Genomic DNA, 18,560 nt, shown 5'->3' on the forward strand with positions numbered 1-18,560 from the left:
TCGTAGTTCAGTGTGATAAGTGCAAAGATGGAGGTGAGGGATGTCCCAGGAGAAAGTGAATAACTGCTCTCAAGGGTCATTCTAGAAGAGGAAGGAGATAGTTTATCTGGTCTTAAGGGACTCCTAAGTGCTCCTGGGGCAGTCCGGGTTGTAAAGCCCTTGGAGATGGGCTGTGCCAACACAGACTGGGAGGGAGGGAAGGAATGCTTGTGGGAAATCTGATGCTGTTGCCAGAAGGAAGGGAACAGGCTGCCAGGCAGGCACAAATGGTAGCAGAGTTTTACCTCCTGAATTCCCAGCAAGATCTAAGTTCCTTGAACTTGAAACCTGGGTCTTCAATTCGTCTTGCCTTCCCCATAACAAGGGCTAGCCCGCCTTAAACACCTGCTGCAGGGGCAGCCTGTCTGTCCAGCTGCTGTGCATGGCCAGCTGGGAAGTGGCTGTCAATGCAGACTGACCTGAGAAGAGACTGAGGAATTGCTCTGAAAGTCCAGCCACCTTTGTCCCTCTTCTTGGCTTTCTCTTTGTGCCCCAAGGATAGCAAGCACCTTGTACCTTTTTCTCAGGGGCTGCCCTCACTGTCTTTCTGACTGGGGGCTGTCACTGCAGTCCTAGCTGGGCTCACTTCCTGAGTGGTCCCTGATCCTCCTCATCTGTTCCAGCCAAACAGGGCTGCATAATGATTCACATCACTTACAGCTAAAACATCTTTAAACAAATGGGAACTGCTGCTATAGGGAGCTTCAGACAGTGCACTTTACATTAATTATAATGGCAGTGAGCTATTTGGCACTCAGCTGAAATTTGTATCTAACAGATGATTTGGTATTCGGAGTTTCCACACTTCATGACTCAAGGCAGACTGAGAAGGAAGGGGGGTTGGAGTGGGAGCACACACAGCTGCTTGGAGCATGGATGAAAGACCCCCAAGGAGCAGGGAGGCCTTTGGAAGCAGTGCTCCAAGCTGGTATGGGCCAAGGTCGGTCCAGTGTCACAAATGATCCAATTTACTTAGTACCTCTTCCAGTGGTTTTCTGGCCAAAGGAGAGACCGTGAAGCTGAGGGGAAAGAGTGCCAGACCTGGAATTGGGAAACAGAAAGTCTGGTCCCACTCTGCTGGGAGTTGGCTGAGTCCATTGGGTTAAATTACTGTCTATGTCTCAGTTTCCTTATTGGTGAGATGGGTGCTGGCCTACCCTTGAACAGGATTGTGAGGTTTGTCCAGGATGTTAGATGCTCTGAGCTTTGTCTGTTTCCTCACCTGTGAGTGAGAGATAGACTCAATCTCTCAGCCCTTCCAGCTCTAAAATCAAATGAGAAATTATGATAAAAATACTGTACTTGTTATTATTACCATTATTCCAAATGGTAAAGTAAAGATTGTGCTAAGGTACTTAATAGCCTGCTCTCCTCCACTGGCCAATGCTTAGCGAAGGGAGCGAGGCAATCCAGGGCGTCTTCCTTGGGGAACAATGTCACGACAGCCTGCTTGGAAAGGAGGACTCCATGGCAAAGGGAATTGTAAAGGAAATTGCCACTATCTCCCTCTTACAAGTTACTGAAACTCATTTGGCAGCAAAAAAGATACTTTTGCTAAGAAATAGGTTATTGTCATAAAAAAATTAATCTGACTTCTGGCTAGAATAAAAAGCAAATCTTCTAAGTTTGAACTGAGGAGAGGTGCAAAGAGGAGCAAGACAAGGCCCCTTGCATTTGCATTGGGGAGGCGGCCATCTGCGCCTGAAGCATTTAATAGGGGTAAGTTAAATGAGAACACAGTGCAAACACATGCGATTAGGAGGTTGTTCCAAGGTGAGCTGGTGAATGAGTGGCACAGAGTAGCCTGTGGGGGCTAGAACAGAGACATTAGTGGAAGCCAAGTTCATGGAGTCTGAGGTTTAAGAACACAGTGAGTGGCCAAGACTGCAGCCTTGCTGGTTCCTACAGAAGCAGAGGCCCAGGGTGGCAGATGAAGAAGGGAGGCGGCATACTTCTCGGGAAGGCCATACTTCCTAGGCACCTCCAGAATGTGACCGTTGGGGCTTTGTTAAACACAGAGAGGCCATCTGCCCGCTACACTGATGCCGTCTTATAACTCTACTTTGCAGGATTCACTCGGGAACTTGGCAAATTTTGAGATCTCCTAATAAGTCTTTCAAGAAAGAGGCCTCTGATTTAGGAAAGTCTTTACCAACAATAGGAAAAATCACCTATTTGTATCATCCAGACTTTCTCCTGGAATGGGCAGGAAGCAGCAGGCATCGTGGAAAGCACACTGAGCTCAAAGTCTGGATGGCCCAAGCTTTGGATCTTGGACAAGCCACTTAAACTTTCAGGTTCTCAGTTTTCTCATTTCTATAATGGGGTTAATTCTTACAGTCAGTGTGAGTCTCTGAATCAAAAAGAAATGTTCTATGTGGAAGAATTTTGAAACTCTGAAGTTGTTACTGAAAACTGAAAATGTCTGATGCAGCTTCCCCGCTTACTAATTCTTTGAGCCCTGTTTCCTTGTCTGTAAGACGGAGGTAATCGATAACAACACCTACTACTCAGGGGCATTTTGAAGGTTAAATGAGGTGATGTGTGTGGAGTGTTCAATATGGTGCCAGGCTCACAGCCTAGAGAATCCAAGTTTGTTCCTCCTCCTTCTCCAGTGGTTCTGCTAAGTTACAAAGCTCAGTCATAGGGAAAACTTGAAGTTGCCAGCAAAAGTCTCCATTGTAAACACTCTGGTAACTGTCGCCTCTGGAGAGGACCTAAGAATTAAAACAACTTTGGTCCACCTGTTCAGTCCAGCAATTCACAAGCGGACAGACATCTTTACAGAGACAGCTCAAGCCACTTAGCAAACTCTATGAGTTTGCAGGCAGCAGCCTACCCTGACTGTCCCCTCCTCCTTTCTGGGCCTCTGAAGGCAAATGGGGAGCAGGTGACAAAGGGTGTGAAGCCAGCAGTGAGGAACCTCAGGAATCTGCCTCCCATAGGTGGCTCGGCTCCCGTTCAGGCTAAGGGGGCCCCTCTGTGGTCTGGCAGCTGCATTGCTGAGGACTAAAGGTGATGCCAAGTAGTCCTGCCAGCCCAGAACTCCATGATGAATGGGGTAATTTAGTGTCGCGGGTTCTGTGCCGAGCAGGCAGTAAATCCTTGTTTGTTAGATTGCCCTAAGTACCAGGTAGTGCTTTGCACTGGCTCAGGAAACCTCAAATTATCCAACATGGAAGCTTGATTTGCCTCTCTTTTGGGTGCTTTCTTGAAGTCTTTGAGACTGCCTCTCCTCTGCCTTTTGACAGATTGTTCTGATTCCACCTCCTGGTCCCATTTCCTTCGCCATCGCTCAGCTGGGTTGGCTGCACTCAGAGCTCCACCACAGTCCTTTCTCTCCAGAGGCAATGCCACCCACTGCCTTGGCTTCCACCCTCACATCATGCTGATGCTACGTGACTTTCTATCTCCAGTCCCCACTTCTCTCCTGAGCTCCACATCTGTATCTCCAGTTGCCTGCTAAGATGGGTTCATTTTAATGTCCCATATGACCTCACGCCCAGAGCATCTCAGATCCAACTCATTGTTTATTCTACATTTTGGTAAAACAATTTTTCCTGCTTTATTTACTGACTTGTTTTATAGCATCATCACTCAATTGGAGATCATTTTTGAAACAACTTCCTTCTCATCTCACCAGTCATCAGGTTAGGAAAAAAAGCCCTCAAACTCATTTCCTTACTATTCATCTTCGACATTGTCACCAGGATTGTATTGTTAAAAATCAGCTCTGTATTAGTCAGAGTTCTCTAAAGGGACAGCACGAATAGGATAGATGAATATATGAAGGGAAGTTTATTAAGTAGTATTGATTCACATGATCACAAGGTGAAGTCCCACAATAGGCCATCTGCAAGCTGAGGAGCAAAGAAGCCAGTCCAAGTCCCAAAACTTCAAAAGCAGAGAAATCAACAGTGCAGACTTCAGCCTGTGGCTAAAGGCCCAAGAGCCCCTGGCAAATCACTGGTGTAAGTCCAAGAGTCTAAAAGCTGAAGAACTTGGAGTCTGAGGTTCGAGGGCAGGAAGCATTTGACATGGCAGAAAAATGGAGACCAGGAGACTCAGCCAGTCTACTCCTTCCATGTTCTTCTGCCTGCTTTTATTCTGGCCAATCTGGCAGCTGATTAGATGGTACCCACCCAGATTGAGAGTAGGTCTGCCTCTCCCAGTCCATTGACTCAAATATTAATCTCCTTTGGCAACACCCTCACAGACACACCCAAGATCAAGACTTTGCTTCCTTCAATCCAATCAAGTTGACCCTCAAAATTAACCATCATCGTTTCTATCTTTCCATTGCTCAGAAACCTCTTTAGGCCCTCCATGGTTTATAGGAGGAAGACTAAGCCTGTTAGTGTGCCTGTCACACTTTGACCTGCATTTCCCACCTGTACCGGTGTCTCTCAGCCTTTTCCTTGCCCAATGACAACCAAGGGATCAGGAACAGTGACTCGTTACTTTAGTAATACTTACTGAGGGTGGGGGGAGGGAGCCTCCTAGTTCAGTATTCAGAATCTGGGATGGAGGCAGGGTTAGTAAACATCTTCCTGCAGGGCCTGGCCCATAAGCCCCTCCTGCATCTGGGACATCTTTCTTGCTACTTCCCCTCATCATCCTGCTCCATCATGGACTCTGGCAGCTATGTGCCTCTGGCCGTGCTATTCTCTAGGCTTGGGATTTCCTTCCTTTCTACCCTGCTTGTTGCCAGATCTTGCTATATTGAGATGTCTTATAAAGTTGGAAATAAGATTGTTCTCTTGAGAGTTATGCAAGAACGGATCATGTTTTTGCCTGGGCTCCTCTAGAAAGCAGAGCCAGAAGCCAGGATTAATGTGCTGCTGCTTTATGGGAGAGGTAGAAGCCAGGGGATGAAGGTGAGGGAAAAAATGGTGGTGAGAAAAGGGGAGATTGGAAGTGATGTGAGGCACTACTCAGCAGCATTGGCCCCACTCCATTGCAAGCCATGGAGACACGACAGGTCACCTGGCAGGCAAGGGTAGCAAGGGGAAACCACATTGCAGGACAGTTCCTGGGAAGGAGAACTGAGGAAACTCACCTGCCCAACTCCTTCCCTTCTCTCTGTCTCCGGTTATTTGCCCCACACCAGGTTGATTTCTCTGTGCTTCCAGGTTCATCAGTTAGCCCCTTAGTGGCCACTCAGGGAGCCAGATTCCATACTTTATGGGATCGCATTCCATCCAAGTCTATATGTGGACTGATGACTTGGGTGAATCAGGGCTCAGTGTGTGGAGCATGACATATAGTCCTGGGGATCCCATTTGTCCTGGCAGGTAGGAAAAATGCTGCAGCATAGAATGAAAAAATCTATATTAAATATTAAGGTGGCACTTAAGACTTTAAAGTAAATGTGTCTGTAGGAGTTTTGTTATACTATACCCCCAGCTTTCTATGGGGCACAGATTTGTTTTTTCCACAGAGGATCTGAGTTGCCTTGGATAAGAGCACGGGCATGTGAAGGTATCTGTAGGAGAGAGAATAAAGAACTTCCAACCAGGAGGCCTCGGTTGTGATGGACTAAATGTGTTATGTTAGCTGCAGTTGGTGAGCAGTGGAGCCCCAGGAAAAGAAGTGCATGTCCATGCACTAACCAGGAAAGGGAGAGTCTTGACCACAGGCTTACTGATGAGGGCATGCATAATGTGGAGACTGGGTGCAGGAGTGTGCACAGCAAACTAAGTTTTCCCACTGTCTTCACAAGAGCATATCATCATAAATTGTAGGCTGTGAAAGATGTTAATTTTTCTTCATAGTATCTGTTCATCCTATTTTTATTAGTAGTCTTCAATTAATGTTGTGATTCACCCTCCCTCATTCTAAGGCCACATATTTTAGGCATGGTCCCACCCCCAATTCAAGGGCTGGAGCATGGGATAAGCCTAGGCTAGTAAGCACTTTTCATTCCCCCGACTATAATGTGTGAATCTTAGGACTTTTGCAGATCTACTAGAAAAGGAACTGTGTCCTAACCTAGTTTTGGAGTTTAGAGTGTGATGCTGGAGCAACTGCAGCCACATTGCTGTCATGGTGGAGAGAACTTGTGTGGGGTAGAGCTAACCAAGAGGAACCAGGACAAGAGATATAAAGAGAGGAACTAGATCCCTTTGGGTTCTTATATTAAGTCATGCCTGGGATCAGCTCTGCTTCTGTTTTTCTCAATTGTATGAACCCTTTTTTGCCTAAGCCAGTTGGGTTGGGTTTTTTGTCATTTGCAACCATAAGAATTCTAATGACCACTCGTACATCAGACCGTCGAAGCCTGATGGCAATTACACATTTGCTTCCTCTCACTTTCCTTGGTTTCGTTTCATTATTACCAAGCTGCCTTCTGATTATTGTTGATTTTCCAAGTGGGTCTTTCCAGAGGGAGCGAGTTTACTGATCACTTACGTTCATAGGCTCTTCTCATCCAAATAACAGGTGTTTTTGTTTACTATTTGTGTGTGTGTGTGTATGAGGAAGTAAGTGGGTTTTCTGAGTTTATTATTTGGTTACTGTGAGCCTGATTCTTCAGAGAATGTGAAAACTGGGTTTCTGGTTTAGAAGATTAAGGGGCAGATTCTGGATTGTGGGAAAATTGACCAGAGTGGTAAATACAGCCTCAGGGCCTTTTCCCTTGAAGAAAAACCTGGTATCAATGTGTAGATATGTGAGTATTCAATACGTTTCACTCCCTTGTCCTTCAAGAACCGTCTGAAATATCTCTTCCTCCTCCTTTTGACGTACGATTTTTCTCAATCACTTTGCCAGCTGAGGACCTCTAGCCGATGACGCCCCACCCCAGGCCTTGCTTAGGCACACCGCCTGACACAGGAGGCACCATGTTCACTCAGCCCACCCATGCTTAGTCTAGCTTGTGCACTGGCTTAGCCTGTGGCTGGGCCAGGTGTGCCCCAGCCCACCTGTGTTATAGATTGTACTCATGTGCAGTGGTTCCTGAGCTCTTGTCCCATGTCCAAGAAGAGTGAGAATATGCTGACAATTGAAGGGTAAGGAGGATGGGGAAGAATTTTATTGAGTGATGGAACAGCTCTCAGCAGAGAGGGCATGCTGAGAGCTGTTCCAGGGCACGCTGAGAACTGAGGGGTTCCCCCACCCCCACAGTCAGGTGATTTCTGTCTCAGTGTGGCTGAGTCCAGGGCTTTTATGGGCTCAGAATAGGGGAGTGCAAGCTGATTGGTTTGTAAGTATGCAGAGAAAGGCTAAAGCAAATGCAGCACTCAATGGTGAGTATGGCAGTATAGAAAACCAATTAGGAAAGGGTAGGTATATGTAAAATAGTTGAAGGGTGGGGATCAATCAGAGGAAAGCATGCCAAATGGGAAGACAGGTTTTTAATCTGGTCCATGGATTTGACTTGTAGCTTGGCTTTCAGGCTTTAAACTGTCTTTGGCTTGGAGGTGGGGTTTTACCAGGTACTTACTTGCCCCATCTGCCTAGGCATTTGTCTGACTCTTGCCACTATCACTTTCATGTTCATTGACTAATTCAGTCAACAATTACTTACCAAGCACTGGGAACACATGGTGAAAAAAACAGGCAAGCAGCGCAGCTGTGGAGGGAAAGCTGAGGACCAATGTTGGGTGGCACAGAAGACCCTGAGCAGTTTGGAGGTTACAGAAGATTAGGGCCTTGGGGTGGGTGGACTGGGCATGGTGTCAGGAGCATCCATGGTTTTGAACTGTGGCAGTTTGTCTGCAGTAGCACATAGCACAGCAGAAACTAGCTGCCTGGAGACAATTGGCAGAAGCAACAGCCAAGAAAAGCATCCGGATCAGTAGCCTGGGAGAATAAGGTGCACCAGGCATGGTCCACCAACTAGGGCCAGCAGAGTAACAGCAGACAGTGGAGTAGAGTTGTAGACAGAGACTGGAGTGGGGACAGAGACTCTGTAAATGGAAATCACTCTCCCTTCCTTTGAAGATTTTTTTTTAAGAGACAGGTTCTCTCTCTATCACCCAGGCTGGAGTGCAGTGGTGTGGTCTTGGCTCAATGCAGCCTCAACCTCCTGAGCTCAAGTGATCCTCTCACCTCAGTTTCCCAAATAGCTGGGATCATAGGTGCATGCCAGATAACTTTTAAATTTTTGGAGAGACAAAGTCTTGCTATGTTGCCCAAGCTGGTTTCAAACTCCTGATTTCAAGTGATGTTCCTGCCTCAATCTCCAAAAGTGTTGAGATTACAGGCATGAGCTACCACACTCAGCCTTTGGAGCTTCTTAAGGAGACACAAGAAAGCAGGACTGAAATCCTGCACCTTGGTAGGTGGGGGACATTATCTAGAGCAACTATTAAAACAACTTTGCGTATGGTAAGACCTAAGGGATATTTTGCTTTATAATTGTTCCAGTAAAGCAATTCTGTTGATAACTACCAATCTCCTCTGTCCTCTACAGGTATGAGCAGTGCTAAGGTGGTTTCATTCTGGGTCCAAACCTTTCCTTTCTTTGCCTTCTCTTTAGCTGTTGTGTGCTGATGAACCCTAATGACCCATGTCCCTTACTGGCTCCTGCTGCTCAACACTATATTGGTTGCTCCCTTACCTCAAAGTTTGTAGACAGATTGTTGTGTACTCTCAATCTTTCTGTCTGCAACTGTTTACAAAGATTAGGCTTTAATGTACACAGACTTTCTGCCTCAATTGTATAGGCTTAATCAATTTGGCTTCCTTTATTTCTTTTTTATGAGATCTATTGTCTTCTGATTACAAAAGAAATACATGCCCATTGTAGAACTCAATTGATTTTCTCAGCTTTTATTTTAAATTTGCATTTCCTATGAATGCCCATCTGGGCAATTTGGGAGATGCTGGAGGGGCAACTCTCCTTGAATGCAAATGCATCCTAAGCAGCCTTTGCTGGGGAAAGGGCTTCCGGAGGAAAAGGACTGTTCACAGCTGAGTGCTGTCTGGACAACTCCTTCTCATTGTGCAAACATCCTGCCCGTCTCATTGTTTTTTTTTCCCCTCTTTTTTCAACCTGCTTTTAACAACAGCTGGAATTAAAAGGCGTTCACTTACCAGAAAATATGGTCTCACCAGGGCTTTGCTATATACTTCTTTCATGCTTTCCTCTTGGTTAGTTGACATGTGATTTGAAGGGCTAACTCATTTGTATGAAATCTTGTTCATTCATGTGCTGGTTTAACTGGGTACACTCTTAGACTTCTGAGTATGCAAGGGTATTACATTTATGTTCACTTGGTCAAAGTAGGAAAAATTAGGTAGTTAAAATCTATTACATGCTACACATTTTCTTGTACTCTCTTCCTCTTCCTGAACCTGTTATGTACTGTAGGGTCCTATACATGAAAACCAGCTGTTCTGATAAATGCCAGTGGGGGCAGATAACATTTATGGAACATCCAGTCTGTGTCACTTGTGTATCTTCCACCACAACTCTGTGAGGAAAATGTTGTTCCTAATTTACAAATGTCCCTGTCGTATGGATGAACACACTGGGACTCAGAGAGGTTAAGTACTTGCCCAGGAATTTCAAGTTTGGTCAGTGAAGTTGATGTGACTTTGGATAAGTCCTTTAATACTATTTCAGGGATAAGACCAGAAAAATTGCAACTTGAAGAGAACAAATTAAATTGTTAAACTGCAAAGACCAAAGGTGTTGCTTCTCTGTCCAGATTTTTTTCAGCTCTTTCTCCATTCTACTTTCTTCTCTTAAACAACCCGACCAGCCAGTTGCCAGGGATTGATGTACTGCTGGGTGCACAGCTGTGTGTGCATAGACAGGAGAGCTAGAAGAAAACCTACTGGCTTGGCTGATGGAGGTGACAGCTTGGTAATGGACCTCGGAGAGTATATATATGAATTAAGCACCTTTCATTTCCTTTGCTGTAAAAGCATCAATTAAGCTTGAATAATTCATCTATGGGTTTTCCCCATTTTCAGACAAGAAAATCAGCACAAATTGGCTGGAGTGTCTTTTCCTCTAGGGTTTGGTCATTAATCGTCTTCAGCTCTTTACTTCCCTCGCCATCCCCTCCTTCCCCAAAAAAACGAACAGCCATGTGCTGCCATTTCTGGCATTCACTGCAAACATTTACTAGGCAATTTGTTCCATCTCGAGTATAATGAAGATATGCATTCAATGTTTTGAAGGCTGATTCTAGGGAGAATGTGCCAGTCTGTTCAGCTTAAGATTTGTGTAGAGCTTATTCAGAGCCCCTTTTCCAGGTTGGCCATATTGATTGGCTTTGACCTCACAGTCTGGTCTCTGGCTGGTGCTGTCCTGCGCTTTAGCCAAACAGATGCGTCTCTGCAGGCCTCTCCATCAGACACGAGCCAGAAAAAGCCTCATCTGTCTTTGAAAGGTCTCCCCCAATCCATACTCTTGTTTTGAAATAACACTGGAAATGCCGTGCTGTAAGAATTGATATGGGCAAGTATCTTTCCCTCATCCTAGAGCCCCCTCTTCCAGTGGTTTGGGTGACTCTGGGCTCACCTGATAAGACTGTGGTTGCCTAGAAAGAGGAGCCCCCAAGAGGTCATCCAGCTCCTCCTTTGCTTCTAGGCAGGGATACACTCAATCTTCCAATGCAACGTATCTCTTTTTCTTTTCTTTTCTTTTTTAGATGGAGTCTTGCTGTGTCACCCGGGCTGCAGTGTAGTGGTATGATCTGGGCTCACTGCAACCGCCACCTCCTGGGTTCAAGCAATTCTGTCTCAGCCTCCCAAGTAGCTGGGACTACAGGCACCCTCCACCGTGCCCGGCTAATTTTTGTATTTTTAGTAGAGACAGGGTTTCACCATATTGGTCAGGCTGGTCTCGAATTCTGACCTCAGGTGATCCACCCACCTCGGCCTCCCAAAGTGCTAGGATTACAGGTGTGAGCCACTGTGCCCAGCCCGTTTTTTTTGTGTTTTTTTTTTTTTTTTTTTTTTTTGAGGCAGAGTCTCACTATGTTGCTCAAGCTGGAGTGCAGTGATGGGATCATGGCTCACTGCAGCCTCGACCTCCCAGGCTGAAACAATCCTCCTGCCTCAGCCTCCTGGTTATTGAACTACAGTTGTGTGCCACCATGCCTGGCTAATTTTTTTGTATTTTTTTGTAGAGATGGGGTTTTGCCATGTTGCCCAGACTTGTCTTGAACTCCTGGGCTCAAGCGTTCCACCGCCTCAGCCTCCTAAAGTGCTGGAATTACAGGCGGGAGCTACCATGCCAGCCTCTCCTTTTCATAAGGGCAGCTATCCATTGAGTGCCAGATGAGTGGTTCTTTACTTGAGCTCTCAGCACGGCTCGGCTGAACAAAGTTAGGCTGAACCATGAAGTTGCTGAAGTGCAAATGCATTTGTCCTGCAAAACAGGCAATTTCATGTGGTTTAAACTAATAGGTATTATTAGCCCCATTTTCCAGATGAAGGCATTGAGGCTCAGAGAGATTTAATTTTTTTTCTTTTTTTGAGGCAGAGTTTCACTTTTGTCGCCTAGGCTGGAGTGTGAATGCGCAATCTCGGCTCACTGCAACCTCTGCCTCCCGGGTTCAAGCAACTCTCCTGCCTCAGCCTCCTGAGTAGCTGGGATTACAGGCGCCCGCCACCACACCCAGCTAATTTTGTATTTTTAGTAGAGACAGGGTTTCTCTGTGTTGGCCAGGCTGGCCTTGAACTCCTGACCTCAAGTGATTCGCCCACCTTGGCCTCCCAAAGTGCTGGGATTACAGGCGTGAGCCACCGTGCCTGGCCGTGAAGGTTTAACATTTTTTTTCTAGTAAGTAGAAGAGTCAGAGTTTCTACCCAGGGTTGAGTGGTTCTAAGTCCCACTCTTTTCTTTAGTTTTAAAAAAGTCGTAAAATTTTTAATCACCCAAAGCAGCACAGTATACATAGACATCACATTCATATAGAATTGAAGTCTTCCTTATTTCCTGTCTTCCAGAGAGGTGCACCATGGCACTTAGGTCCACATCAGCCCCATGCATGACTTACATTATTACGCCAAGTAAATGTACCTGTGGACATGTGATTGCAGTTTTTCATTTTTAACTTTTATTTGTGTGATCAAAAAAGTACCTAAGACAGGTCTCAATCAGTTTAGAAGTTTATTTTGCTAAGGTTAAGGACATGCCTGTGATACAGCCTCAAGAAGTCCTGAAAACGTGTGCCCAAGGTGGTCAGGCTACAGCTTGGTTTTATCGTTTTAATAAGACATCAGTTAATACATGTGCTGTACACTGGTTCTGTCTGGAAAGGCAGGATAACTTGAAGTGGTGGGGAGAGAGGAGGGCTTCCAGGTTATAGGTGGATTCAAAGAGTTCTTGATTGGCAGTTGGTTGAAAGAGTTTATCTAAAGACCTAGAATCAGTAGAAAGGAGTATCTGGGTTAAGATAAGGGGTTGTGGAGACCAAGGTTTTTATTATGCAGATGAAGCCTCCAGGTGGCAGGCTTCAGAGAGAATAGATAGTAAATGTTTCTCATCAGACTTAAAAAGGTGCCAGACTCTTAGTTAATTCTCTTCTGGATTAGGAAAAAGATCTGGAAAGGAAAGGGAATATCTACATTTTCCTCATAAGAGACAGCTTTGCAGGGCCATTTCCTTTTAGTGTCTGCTGTCTGTCATGTTGGTACCTTATTGCTACGAACAGTCTGCTTTGTCAGTCTTAAGGCCTCTGTTTTAATGTTAAATGCTGGTCAGCTGTGCCCGAATTCCAAAGGGAGGAGGGTGTAATGAGGCATGTCTGACCCCCACTTCCCATCATGGCCTGAACTAGCTTTTCAGATCAACTTAGGAATGAATGCCCTTGACAGAGAGGAGGGGTTCATCCAATTGGTTGGGAGGCTTAGAATTTTATTTTTGGTTTACAATTGGTATCAGACCGTGACTTACTCTTTTTCCTTCTGTAACTTGTTTTTTACTCAACTTTTATGTCTTAGACATTTCCATGCTTCTGTGTCTAGTTCTAGTTCATTTATTAACTGCGGAATCATTTTTTATTATTTGATAAGCCACATTTTATTTATCCATTTTCTGGTTGATGTGCATTCTGGTTATTTCCAATTTTCCAGTATTACAAATGGTGCTGCAGTGAACATGCTTCTATGTGTCTCTGTACACACATTTGAGAATATCTCTAGAAGTGGGATTTCTGGGTCATAGAGCACAAACATCTTCAATTTCATTGATTATTTCTGAATTGCATGCCAAAATGCCCACATCAATCCATACTCCTCTTAGCCACATATGAGTTTTCATTTCTTTGCATGCTCATCACTGCACGGCATTGTTAGAATTTTACATTTTGCTGATTTAATGGTGTAAAATGGCATATCATTGTTGTTTTCCCTATTTTCTTTAATGAATTTAGAAGAAGAGCTGCCACAGTCTGCAAAGATGTTTCTGTGTGCTGATTTGTTTCCTAAGAAGGGAGAAGGAGGAACACTGGGTGTAGGTTTTATTGAACAGCTGTGTGGTTTTTTGCTCTGTACCATGGATGCTTGAGGTGCATAGCACCCAGTAATGCTGACCACCCTCTTACGCTGGAAGAATTTCCCATATCATGTGTCCTGCCTCCCTAGGTAGAAATCAGAAACTCACTTCACTAGTCACCGAAGGAAGAGGATTTTAGGCAGAGCTTATGACCTGCAAGCAGACATACCCACATAAAACAAATCTGGAACCGGAAGAATGAGGTGCTGTATTGTACGGGTCTAGTTTGGAAAAGGGGTAGAGAGACATCTAGTTTCGGAGGCCACAGTGGTGGAGCTCCTGAAGGTGGCATCCTGGAGCTATGCTCAGCTATGATAGCTGCTGTGATGGTGTGTTCCCTGGAGCAGTCTAGAGTGCAACTGTGTGCCATTCCAGAAGGCAAGCCTTCTTCCCCAACCCTCTTAGATATTCTCTGAGCTGTCCTTTATTCGATGCCTTTCTGCTTAAACTGGAGTGGATTCTGTTTGTGACCAAGAACCCCATCCAAACTCTCCTTTATTGAGGTCTTTTATATTTGCCAGCGTTTCCCACACAATCTCTAAGTATGTCTTAGAGATAAGAGCAGATACAGCAGATGTCTCTCTACCCCTCCTCCAGACTAGAACCCACACGGCGCCTCATTCTTCATGTTCCAAATTTGTTTTATGTCATATGTCTGCTTTACAGGTCTTGTGGAGTACTTGTTAGAGATTCGTGTGGGAGACACTGGCAAATAGAAAGACCTCAAAGAGTGAGAGTTTGGAAGGAGTTCTTGGTCACTAACAACAGAATCCACTCCGGTTTAAGCAGAGAGACATTGAATAGTACTCCATAAAGCAGATATTATTAGCCATTTTAGAGATGAGGAAACCAAGACACCAGGGTAACTAGCCCAAGGCCATGTGGCTACCAGGTGGTGGAGCTGGGTTTGAACCCATCCCCAACTGACTGCAGATCCCATCAGAGGGAGCTTGCCTCCTCCCACCTCTGGTTGCTCACCTGCACGTCACTGCTTTTTCTACTTTATAGCACTTATTGCAGCCTAGGGTTATCTTATTTATTGGCTTACTTATTTTCTGTCTCTTGCAATTAACATATCACTTACATAGACAGCAAAGACCAGTCCTTGTTCACAATTGTACCTCCAGCCTTGATATCATACTTAGCATAGTAGGCATTCAGTAAATATTTTTTGGATGAGCAAATGAATTGAACCAATCTACCATGGATTTCTTTGGGGGAGATAACGCTACTTAGCATTTCTGTTAAACTCAAAAATATGTTCAGTACTTTTTAGCATGTGTTTTTTTCATTCAATAGTAACAGATTATGAGGTCTCATGCCTCTTAGAATCTGAAGCTGTATCTAATGCCTGTTTTTCCTGTATTTCCTAGAGATTTTAAGTCCTTCCAATGTCTGTTCAAATGTGCTGCAGTGCTTGTCCCCGGGGTCTACATCCCCACAGCCCAGATAGTTTCAGGGTCTCCGGGGCTAAGTGACAGCCTGTGGCAGAACTGGACAGGAGTAGAGCCACTCAGTCAATACCTTTCACTAACTGCATATCTTCCAAAGTCCTGTTCTGGACTGAATCTCGGCCTTTGAATTTGGATAAGTTATGGAACCAGAATAGTCTCAGCTTTTCACCTGTGGGAGATGCGGGGCCAAATGGCCTACTGAATCCATCGAACACCTGGCAGGCGTCTCCCACCTTGCACCCATTCTGTTTCTAATTCGTTCATTTCAGTCGAAACCCTCAAACCTCTTACCCTTATGTCCTTTCCCATAAATTCTCCATTCTATATTCTTTTGGACCAGTGTTTCATGATCACTGTTTTACAAATGAATAAAGACCAAACATAAGGGCTTTTTGCCCAATTCCTCCTCCAGCAAATTCCTTGAAGATGGCCATTTTGAGTTGTTTCTTCTCTTTCTCTTTTGTTCTCTGTGTCTCACTCTTAAGGTCCAGAGTAGAGAATTGTTGATTAGTTCCCAGAATAACCAGGATTGTAAGACCCAGCTCTATTTCCCTCCTCTTAAATCCACCCAGACAGGTAAATACTGATACTGGGACACATTTAATGGGTATAGAGAACTTTGGGGGAAAGGTACCATGAAAAGCAAAGAAATACTGATGCTATCTATTGATGTTTGTTTTCCCTAAACTGTTATATGGCAGACTACCTGATGCGATGGAAAGAATGCATGCTTGTGGAATTTTCCAGGCCCATTTGAATCCCAGTTCCTCCACTTACTGGCTATGTGACCTCAGACAAGTTGCCTAACCTTAATCTGTTTAAGATTCAGTTTCCTCAGTTGGGAACAATCCTTGTGGGGTTGCAGTGCAGTTTAGAGATAATGTGTAAAAATTACTCAAAGAGCAGGCACTGCTCTTACCAAAGCTAGGTCAGGGCCTGACTTGGGGCACCCTCCATTCCTTGCTCACTGCCCTGGCCAACACATACATACACACACCACACCTCACACACAAACACAACACTATACCATACAAACACATACATGCTACACACACACTACACATTCCATACACACACCATACACACACAGACACAAACACAAAACTATACCATACAAACACATACACACTGCCCACACACTACACATTCCATACACACACCATACACACACACACACACAAACACAATACTATACCATACAAACACATACACACTGTACACACACTACACATTCCATACACGCACCATACACACCACACACACCTCACACAAACACAACACTATGCCACACACATACACACTGCACACGCACAATACACACCATACACAGACCACACAGAGTATACACAGCATACCACACACACATACCCCCCCACACCACACACACCCCACACACAGACACACTATACTATACAAACATACACATAAACACTGCACACACACCACACACATTCCATACACATACCATACACGCTGCACACACCACACACACCACACACCTCACACCCTCACACACAAATACACTATACCACACACACACATACACACTGTACACACCACACACACACCATACACACCACACACATACACTATACATACATACCACACACACCCACACCTCACACACAAACATACTATACCATACAAGCACATACACATACACACTGAACACACACCACACACACACCACACACACACCACACACACACACTATAAACACATACCCCCCACACCACACACACATCTCACACACAAACACAATAACATACAAACACATACACATACACACTGCACACACACCACACACACCATACACACACCACATGCACATACTATACACACATACCATACACACATACCCCCCACCCTCCCCACACACAAACACAACACTATACCATACAGACACATACACATACCGCATACGTACCACACACACACCACACACACCATACACACCACACACGATACACACATACCATACACACACACCCCACACACACCATACACACCTTACACACAAGCACACTACACCACATAGACCACCACACATACCACACGCACACACCATACACACACAACACACACATGCATGATACACATATACCATGCACACCACACACAAACACATACACATACCACACACATACATGCACACACACCATATCCACACACCCACATACATGCACACACACCACATCCACACACCCACATACCACACACATACACACAAACACACATGTACACACATGCCACATACATATGCAATGCCACAGTAAACACAAACATAAACACACTACACACATACATACTCCACTCATACCACACACGTATATGACATATAAATACACACACTACATACAGATACACATCACACATACCACACACCATGCACACACATTACACCACATAAACACAAACATAGACACACCACACACATACACACTGCACACATGTACATACACCACACACATACCACACATACGCACTGCCAAAATATACACACATGCACGTATCATACACACATATATTATACATATATCACAGACCTCACACCAACACACAATGTGACACCAGACAAACACAGACATATACACATCACACACACACACACACAAACTCTTTAGGCCCCTTTCTCATCCTCCCAGCTGACCTAGTGAGAAAGGAGAATCTCTGCTATGCTTTGAACATCTTAAAGGCCATGTTGATTTCACTTAGAGAAAAAGGGATGCAATTTTGCATTCCACTGGAGAGGTTCAAGAAAGTAAGTGGAGGGAAAGAACAAAGTTACAATTTGGGGAGAGGTTAAAAAAAGGCTCATAAAAAACCCATCAACTTTTTGGTTGTAGTTCTGGCAAAAGGATCTTGAGGAACAGCAGATCAAAACTATTGCCTCAAAACACATAAGGATTTGGGGTGATGATTTGTCTCTTCTTTTCACAGCTAGGTTAAAGTTGGTTCCTGCTTTCCTTGGATGGGCTTGCTGGGAGAGATAAGCCCACACTAGCAGCATCACCTTCAAATTGCACGAGCATTCTTTTCTTCAGAATGCCTTGAGTGTATATTATGTGATGACAGAGCAACTCTTGGGATGTGTCAAAGCTGACAGCCATCTGCAGTTGTTAAGCCCCTCGAGCTTTGGCAAAATAGCAACTTGTTTAGATTCATATTGAATTAGGCTTTTGGACCAGTCACTAACCAGGCAACGTAAAAAATATACACAGTCTTTTTACAGGTATATTTCATTCCATGTAGTGATCTTTGGGGTGGAGGCAGGATGAACCGGAGCACACCCTTTTCCAAGGAGAGAATTTAATTTCTTGAGTACTATTGGGCTCAGCACCTTACCACATTCTCTTATGACAGCCACACAAATTAGATGCTGTTATTCTCCCCATTTTGCAGATGAAAAAACTAAGTCAAGTAGCCTCCTCGGGTACTCAGAGTAATGCTGCTAAATATGGTAGAGTCAGGACTCAAACCCAGGCAGTTCAACTCTAGAACGTGTGCTCCCACCTACTGAGGTATAAGGATGCCATCCAGCACAGCGACGCTGGGCCTTACTGTCATTAAGGGGCAAGGTCAAAGACACACCATCAGGAGAAATAAGC

Source organism: Pongo pygmaeus, chromosome 15 (genome assembly GCF_028885625.2).
Source record: "Pongo pygmaeus isolate AG05252 chromosome 15, NHGRI_mPonPyg2-v2.0_pri, whole genome shotgun sequence".
Classification (NCBI taxonomy): domain Eukaryota; kingdom Metazoa; phylum Chordata; class Mammalia; order Primates; family Hominidae; genus Pongo; species Pongo pygmaeus.